Source organism: Gorilla gorilla, chromosome 1, assembly GCF_029281585.2.
Source record: "Gorilla gorilla gorilla isolate KB3781 chromosome 1, NHGRI_mGorGor1-v2.1_pri, whole genome shotgun sequence".
In the NCBI taxonomy this organism is placed as follows: Eukaryota; Metazoa; Chordata; class Mammalia; order Primates; family Hominidae; genus Gorilla; species Gorilla gorilla.
In genome coordinates, this window is record NC_073224.2 from 120,639,268 (window position 1) to 120,646,178 (window position 6,911).

The window sequence follows — 6,911 nt, forward strand, 5'->3', positions numbered from 1 at the left end:
TAGAATTAAATTGAACTGGAGGACACCCAGATGATGTCTGCTGCAGAATTGCTTGCTTTCTTGGTGTGTGGGGAGAAACCCCCATACATTTGGTCACGGAAATCTTCTGTGTTCATTGTCGTGGTGTAAGAACAGAGGAAAATATGTTTTTTCTTTGGAGTAGGCACCAATAGAGTAGGGCTTTTAAAAAACTTTAATGAGATAATTTGTGTAAAGTTCTGGAATGGGACACGGTGCGTAGTAAGCACTCAACTAAATGTTAGCTACAAATATTTCCCATGCATTTCACAATTAAATTACAAAGCTTAGCAAGTTTTCAAAAATACGTTGTTTTATGGTGTCCACTGATGGATGTTAACAAGGTGACCATGGCAGCATGGAGGAGGAGCCTCTCTGATATGGAGAGAGGAATGGAAAAAATCAGGAACTGGGGAAGAGTCCATCAGGAGAGGCTTCTCAGTAGGAGATGATCTTCAGCTGAATCTTGAAAGACAAATTGGAGTGAGCAGGGCGTGGGTCTAGGGACTTACCAGTCCTCCTCGCATGTGAAAATGCCTGGGGGCAGGGACTGGCCAGAAGGAGACAGAAAATCTTCAGAGAAGAGTGTGCCTGGAGGGCAGGGGCTTCCCAAAACAGGATATGTCTTAGACCAGTTGATCTTAAGCACATGCTGAAGCATATTTTCTTGCTAGCAAAGAAACCAGCAAGGTGACAAAAGAGTGTGCTGGTCCAGGGAGGGTTACACAATTGGGAAAAAGAATCTGTCATAAGTAGCCAGTTTTTCAAGTGAGAAAGGTTGTAAGTTCATTTCAGAAGGTCATAATTTCAGGTGCATACTGGTTATACCTCAGGACAGTTGTGGCAGGACAGTCTATGAGGCCAGGTGTGCTGACCATCAGGAAAAAAAAAGGGGTGAGTGGAAGACCTGGCATATTTAAGAAGCAAATGATAAGGATTCATTTCTGTCTGCTTTTGGAAGGCCAGGTTGCATGGGGTGGGGCCAGCTGACAGATGAGCAGGAGGCAGGGGTGACTGTTAGGACACCCACAGAGCATGAATATGAGGGGAAGGTCAGGGCTGGGCTTCAAGTTCTCACTTGAAACAAGTCATACCTCATGATTTGTTTCATTCAAGCTGCAAAGATGGGAAATGCAGTTCGTCCATGGCTTAATTTTGGATAACCGTTTTTCTCCCTAAAAATGAAAAGCAGGTGGGAACCCTGAAAGAGTCAGTCCTTCAAGATGATGCCTCAGTGGCTAACTGAGCCTAAATTCAAAATAGAGCCAAGTGGCCATTTGCTGACTAGAGGTCACATATGTAGTCTGCATTATCAGAAAACTCCCAGACTCACTTAACTTTGGGGCTTTCATAACTGTCTGTCTCCGTTCATGGTCACCCGGATCAACCAACAGACCTGAATTGACCAATCAGAATTCTACAAGTGTTGATCAATCAGAACTCAGCAGGCATCAGCCAATCAAAACTAAGCAAGTTTGCATCCTTGTTTTGCATAAGCGAACCAGAATGGGAACCTGGGCAAAAACTTTTTTTATAATAGATAACCCCTCTTTTTTATCTCTTTTAATGCACTTTCGTTTTGTACCAAAGACTTCTTCTCCTTGGTTTACAAACTGTTTCCTGAAACTGTCTCTTGATTTTTGTTAAAAGAAAATCTTTTTTAGTGGATTTACAGACACAGGCCATATGTGGTGCCAGGGGGTTGGGCCATATGTGGTGCCAGGGGGTTGGGAAAAGTAGGGGAGTTGAAATTTATTCTGAAAGTTGAAGGGAACCACTGCTGAGTTGTAAGACTCACTCTCTGGGGTCTAACCCCCTTCTCAGAGGCCTGAAAAATCCTACCATTAATACCCAGAAGCAAGACAAACAACAGGCCTGGTGGTGCAATTTCTTTTATTGTGATAAAGCAACTCATCTATACTTTTAAACACCTGTATGAAGGGACCTGATATGTGGAAACTGTTTTTCAATAAGAACCTGCAAACAACTCATCTTAAATATCCAATTTTGTCAAGTCCAAAGCAGAATTTGTGTTTCCCTTCTTCAGGACCTGTGACTGCTGGTTCTTCTCTGATCTCGACCAGTCCAGCCTCCCTCTGAAGGTGGTGGCAACCAGAAAGTACCTGGACTTTGACAGCACCCACTTCCGGTTCAGCTTGCTCTAGGCCAAAAAGGGCAGCTCCTTCTGAACTCTCTCCAAAAAGAGGCATTCTGCCAAGACAGAATGTTCCAACTCTGCTACACCCAGGAGATAAAACAACCAATATGTTTGAAGGAAGCAGCAATCGCGGGAGGGAAAGTAAATAATTTTATATCGGCTTGGTCAGCTGGAAGTTGAGAATGAAGTGAGAGTGTCTCCCGCCCTCCCCCGGAGCTGTGAGCCTCCTGTGCACCTTGGTCAACCCTCTGTCCCCACGTCTGCCAGGGCACCTCACATAGCGCCTCATGTTCTGGTGCCCAGTCTGCCTCTCTGAGCTCCCAGAGGGCACCATCCTCTTTCAAAGGCCTTGCAATGGCAGTGACCGGGGACTCGGACAGCAAGGCTTAGGGAAGAGCTCTTCCTTCTCATCATTCTTCTCTACCCCTCAAACTCATATCTTTCAAAGCTCAGAGTAGAAGAGAAAGTTCAGAAGAAAGCAAACTGCTGTGGCTAAGAAGTTATGAACATCCTCTCAGGATGTCGTCCACTTCTTTCATCTCACCCTTGGGTGGCACCTGATTTCTTCCAGCAGCTCACACTTGTTTGGGCCTCTCCCCGCTGGGTCCCTTTGGCCTGAAATGCTCTGTTGAGACTGTGTGGTGGAAGCTGGAGCAGGTGCTCCTCGCAGGCACCATAGCATCCTGAGTGTATTTCACATGAAGCACTTATCTGTGCAAATATGACAGGCAATCTGTTTCCTCTACCATCCTGTGCCCTTCTCAAGGGCAAGACCTGAGTATTATGCATGTTTGTATTTGGGTGCCTTGCATAATCTCTGCACGGGGTTGGCCCTCAAAATCAAGCTTCTTAGAGTAAACGAAACATGAGCAGGAGCGAGGCTGACTCCAGTGGCCAGTGTGCCCCCAGCGCCCTGCTAGTTCCTCCTGCATGCCTGTGGGGGCTGGGGGCACAGCAGTGACAGGCTGAGGCCAGGCTGAGCAGGTCAGAAGCTTGGCCTTTTCCTTCCCTTCAGCTGCCAAAGAGCAACTAGTTAGACTAGTTCCAACTGCCAATGCCAGGCAAGGCTCTGTGTTCCTCCAATTGTTGGGGTTTTCCTGTTTGGGCCCCTTAAGATGCCACTTGGGAGAAAGAGGGCTCTTCAGCCAGCAGGCTTCTGAACATGACGGACTCTCCAGGCTTCACGGCTCTACTCTGGGTGGTTTATTTATTCAACCTCCATTAGCAAATTATGCCTCCCATAGGCCTGTGGACTCTCAGCCGAGGCTGATTTCTCTGCAGAAAGAAAGCACCTTACAGGAGAAACAGGGAGGAGGTGTTCCCCGAGTGGAAGGACACTTTTGAAAACAGTTATGTTTTATTCTGTCAGGGCAATAAAAGAGTCTTACCTGAAAGGGTCCAGAGGCAAGAAAATAGTAATCCTGAACTCCAGAAAGAAAAATAAAACCTCTAGAGTTTATAGGTCCTGGTCATCTCCCAAGCCAGCTCCAATCCCAAGCAAGGCCAAATGTGGAAATTCTACCTTGTTGCTTCTCTTATTAGTAGCTATCTGCTTTCTGTGAATAGCCACAGAACTCATCTAGGGTATTTTTCCCATCCTTCACTCCTTTCTTTCCAGCTGTCTCTTCCCTCCCTTTCTTCACCACTCCTATCTCCCTTTACTCTTTCTTTATATATATAAAAATATATTATATATTATATATCTATATTATACATATTATATATAATATATTTTTATATTATATAATATATATTTATTATATAATTATATATAAATATATATAAACATAAAAATATAAAAATATAAATATATATGTATATATATATATTTTTTTTTGAGATGGAGTCTTGCTGTGTCACTCAGGCTGGAATGCAGTGGTGCGATCTCAGCTCACTGCAACCTCCACCTCCCAGGTTCAAGCAATTCTCCTACCTTAGCCTCCTGAGTAGCTGGGATTATAGGTGTGTGCCACCATGCCCATCTAATTTTTGTATTTTTAGTACAGACGGAGTTTCACCATGTTGGTCAGGCTGGTCTTGAATTCCTGACCTTGTGATTCACCCGCCTCAGCCTCCCAAAGTGCTGGGATTACAGGTGTGAGCCACCGTGCCAGGCCTTTCTTTATATTTTATAACCTTCCCTTCTCCGTCTCCGTCTCTCTCCAGAGCCTGCCTGGGCATGCGTGTGCGCGCATGCACACAGACACACACACACACACACACACACACACACACACACACACACAGTTTCCCCATGGCGTGTCCTCGTACCCATTCCCCTCTGTCACTCAACCCTTCCTATCCCGCACCTTCCCCCAGCACGTCCTCTTTCACCCATGCAATCCTTGGGTCCTGCCTTCTCACACCCAGTCTGCTAGCTCAGTAAAAACATTTAGCTGAATTCCTGTCCAATTCAACTTACATTTATATCAAAAGTGACTAAGCACCTACTATATAAGGCCCTGGACTGAGGACTAGGGTTACAAAGGGGAATGAGGTAGAATTTGTTTGGGAAGATACACAGAAACAAATACTTTGGGTGCAACAGGTAGGTTGTAATGACAGAAATGTCCACAGATCTTGGGTGCCAAGAGTGGGCACTCCTCCTGGGAGTTAAAGGAAGGTTTCAGGGAGAAGGTGATGCCATAAGTAAGGTGCGAAAAAATTCCAAAAAGAGGCAGCAACATAAACAAAGGCACAGAGACAGGAAACTGTGCGGCTTGTTAAAGCAGCCACCAGGAAGCAATCTAGAATTGATAAGTGGAATGTTACAGAGGAAGAGTCTAATGGAGTACTAGCAGAATGTTCTAGAAGTCCCTTTAAGCCAGGAGAAGGGCTTTAAGCCAGGAGAAGTCCCTTTAAGCCGTACAAAATAGGAATGCATGAAGAGTTTCAAGCAGAGAAATTGTGTGATATTACTTGGTTGCAGTGGAAGATAGACCTTCAAGTGGTCAAACCAGAGGCAGGGAACATTGCCGGGATGTTTCCGGTGGTTGGAAATGGGGAGGGCATGGACCAGGCCAGGCAGTAAGGAGGCACAGGTTTGAGACACAGGGTTAAAGAAAAAATAATCACCATTCAGTGGCTCATTGGAGTAGGAAATAAGTGAGACAGAGTCTCAGATGCTTTTGAAGTGTATAGGCCAAGTCACTGAAGCTCTGGAGAGGGCAGTGGTTTTAGTGGAGATGAAAAGCAGATTTTAGGGGAAGATAATGAACTTGTATTGGGTTGAATGGTGGTCTCCCAAAAGATTATCCAAGTCCTAATTCCTAGAACCTATGAAACTTACCTTATCTGGAAAAAAAGGGCTTTGCAGATATAATTAAGAGTCTTGAGATGAAAGATAATCCTGGATTATCTGGGTGGGTTCTAAATCCAGTGATGGATGCCCTTATGAAAGACACATAGAGGAAGACTTGAGACACACAGAGGAGAAAGCCATGTGAAAATGGAAGCGGAGGTCGGAGTGATACAACCACAAGCCAGGAAAGCCAAGGATTGCTGGCAGCCACCAGAGGCTGGACGGAGAAGGAAGCGTTCTCCCCAGGAGCCTCCTAAGGAAATTCAGCTCCACTGACACCTGGGGCTTAGACATCTGCCCTCCAGAACTGTGGGAGAACAAATTTCTGTTGTCTTAGGCCACCCTGTATGTGGTAATTTGTTCCGGCAGCTGCAGGAAACTAATACAGATTTCTTGTTGGAGACCCATCTTTGTGTATGAGTTCAGCAGACACTTTGGCAGATGTGGATTCCAGAGCCAGAGATAACAGTTAAAACTACGAGGTTAAGGAGGTGGTCCAAAGACAATAAACAGAGAAGGAAGAGAAGTGAACCAAGCACACAGCACAGAGATACACCATGTTTGATGGATGAAATCAGGGAAGAGGCCATGAAGGAGGCAGAGAAAAGTGGTCAGAGAGGTCAGGGGAGAGCCAGGAAAGTGCCAAGTCACAGAGGCCAAGAGAGCAGAGAGGTTTTTTTTTTTTAATTATTGTATTTTAAGTTCTGGGGTACATGTGCAAATCATGGAGGTTTGTTACATAGGTATACATGTTTATTTTATTTATTTATTTTTTGAGAGCAGAGAGTTTTAAGGGGAGAGTGGTCAACAGTCTGAATGTAGGAGAGGAGTCCAAGAAAGGGTCCCAAGTATCCACTGGAGTTGATAAATAGCTGTTTACTGATGGCCCTGGTAAGAGTGGTGTTTGTGGATGATGGGAGTGAAGTCCTAATTTCCAGGGCAAGAGCAGGTCTTTAGAGGTCCTAAGCACTAAGAAGATTACGTTGTCCCCACCGTGTGTATTTCAAAATAAAATCAATGCTAACTTATGGTTGTAATAAAGTCCAACAGAATTCTACTTTTTCCCAAGATATCATCAATTTAAATATGTTTTAATATATGTGTATGTGTATGTGCATACACACATCCATATGTAGGCTCATTATTTTTTCTTCAAAATGCCCTTGTTTAGCATAGTGCTGGTGGCAAGGGCTTGCAGAGTAAAGGGGCCATGGAGAAGTGAGGACAATCAGGGCAACCCAGAAGCTCAAGTGAGGGGAGAGGAGAAGGGAGAGGAAGGTTGGAGGATGAGGGGACATTGTATTGGGGGTAGAAACTCAGTTATGCTCATAGGCTAAGGGGAAAAGCAGATCAAGAGGGTCAGATGGAAAACACTGGTGAGAGAGGAGCAGTGACTATGAAGCCACATCCATGCCACAGGACGTGGGGAGTTGG

General features: G+C 45.0%; 1 long non-coding RNA gene across 1 annotated transcript; it reads right to left on the reverse strand.

Annotated features, from left to right (window-relative positions):
• Positions 1-224: 224 nt before the first annotated feature.
• Positions 225-1,406, reverse strand: LOC129525468 (uncharacterized). Its single transcript, XR_008669784.1, has 3 exons — positions 1,352-1,406; positions 1,113-1,193; positions 225-483 (listed from the first exon to the last, which is right to left on the reverse strand). It is a non-coding gene; the product is annotated as an uncharacterized lncRNA (long non-coding RNA).
• Between the last annotated feature and the right edge of the window lie 5,505 nt (positions 1,407-6,911).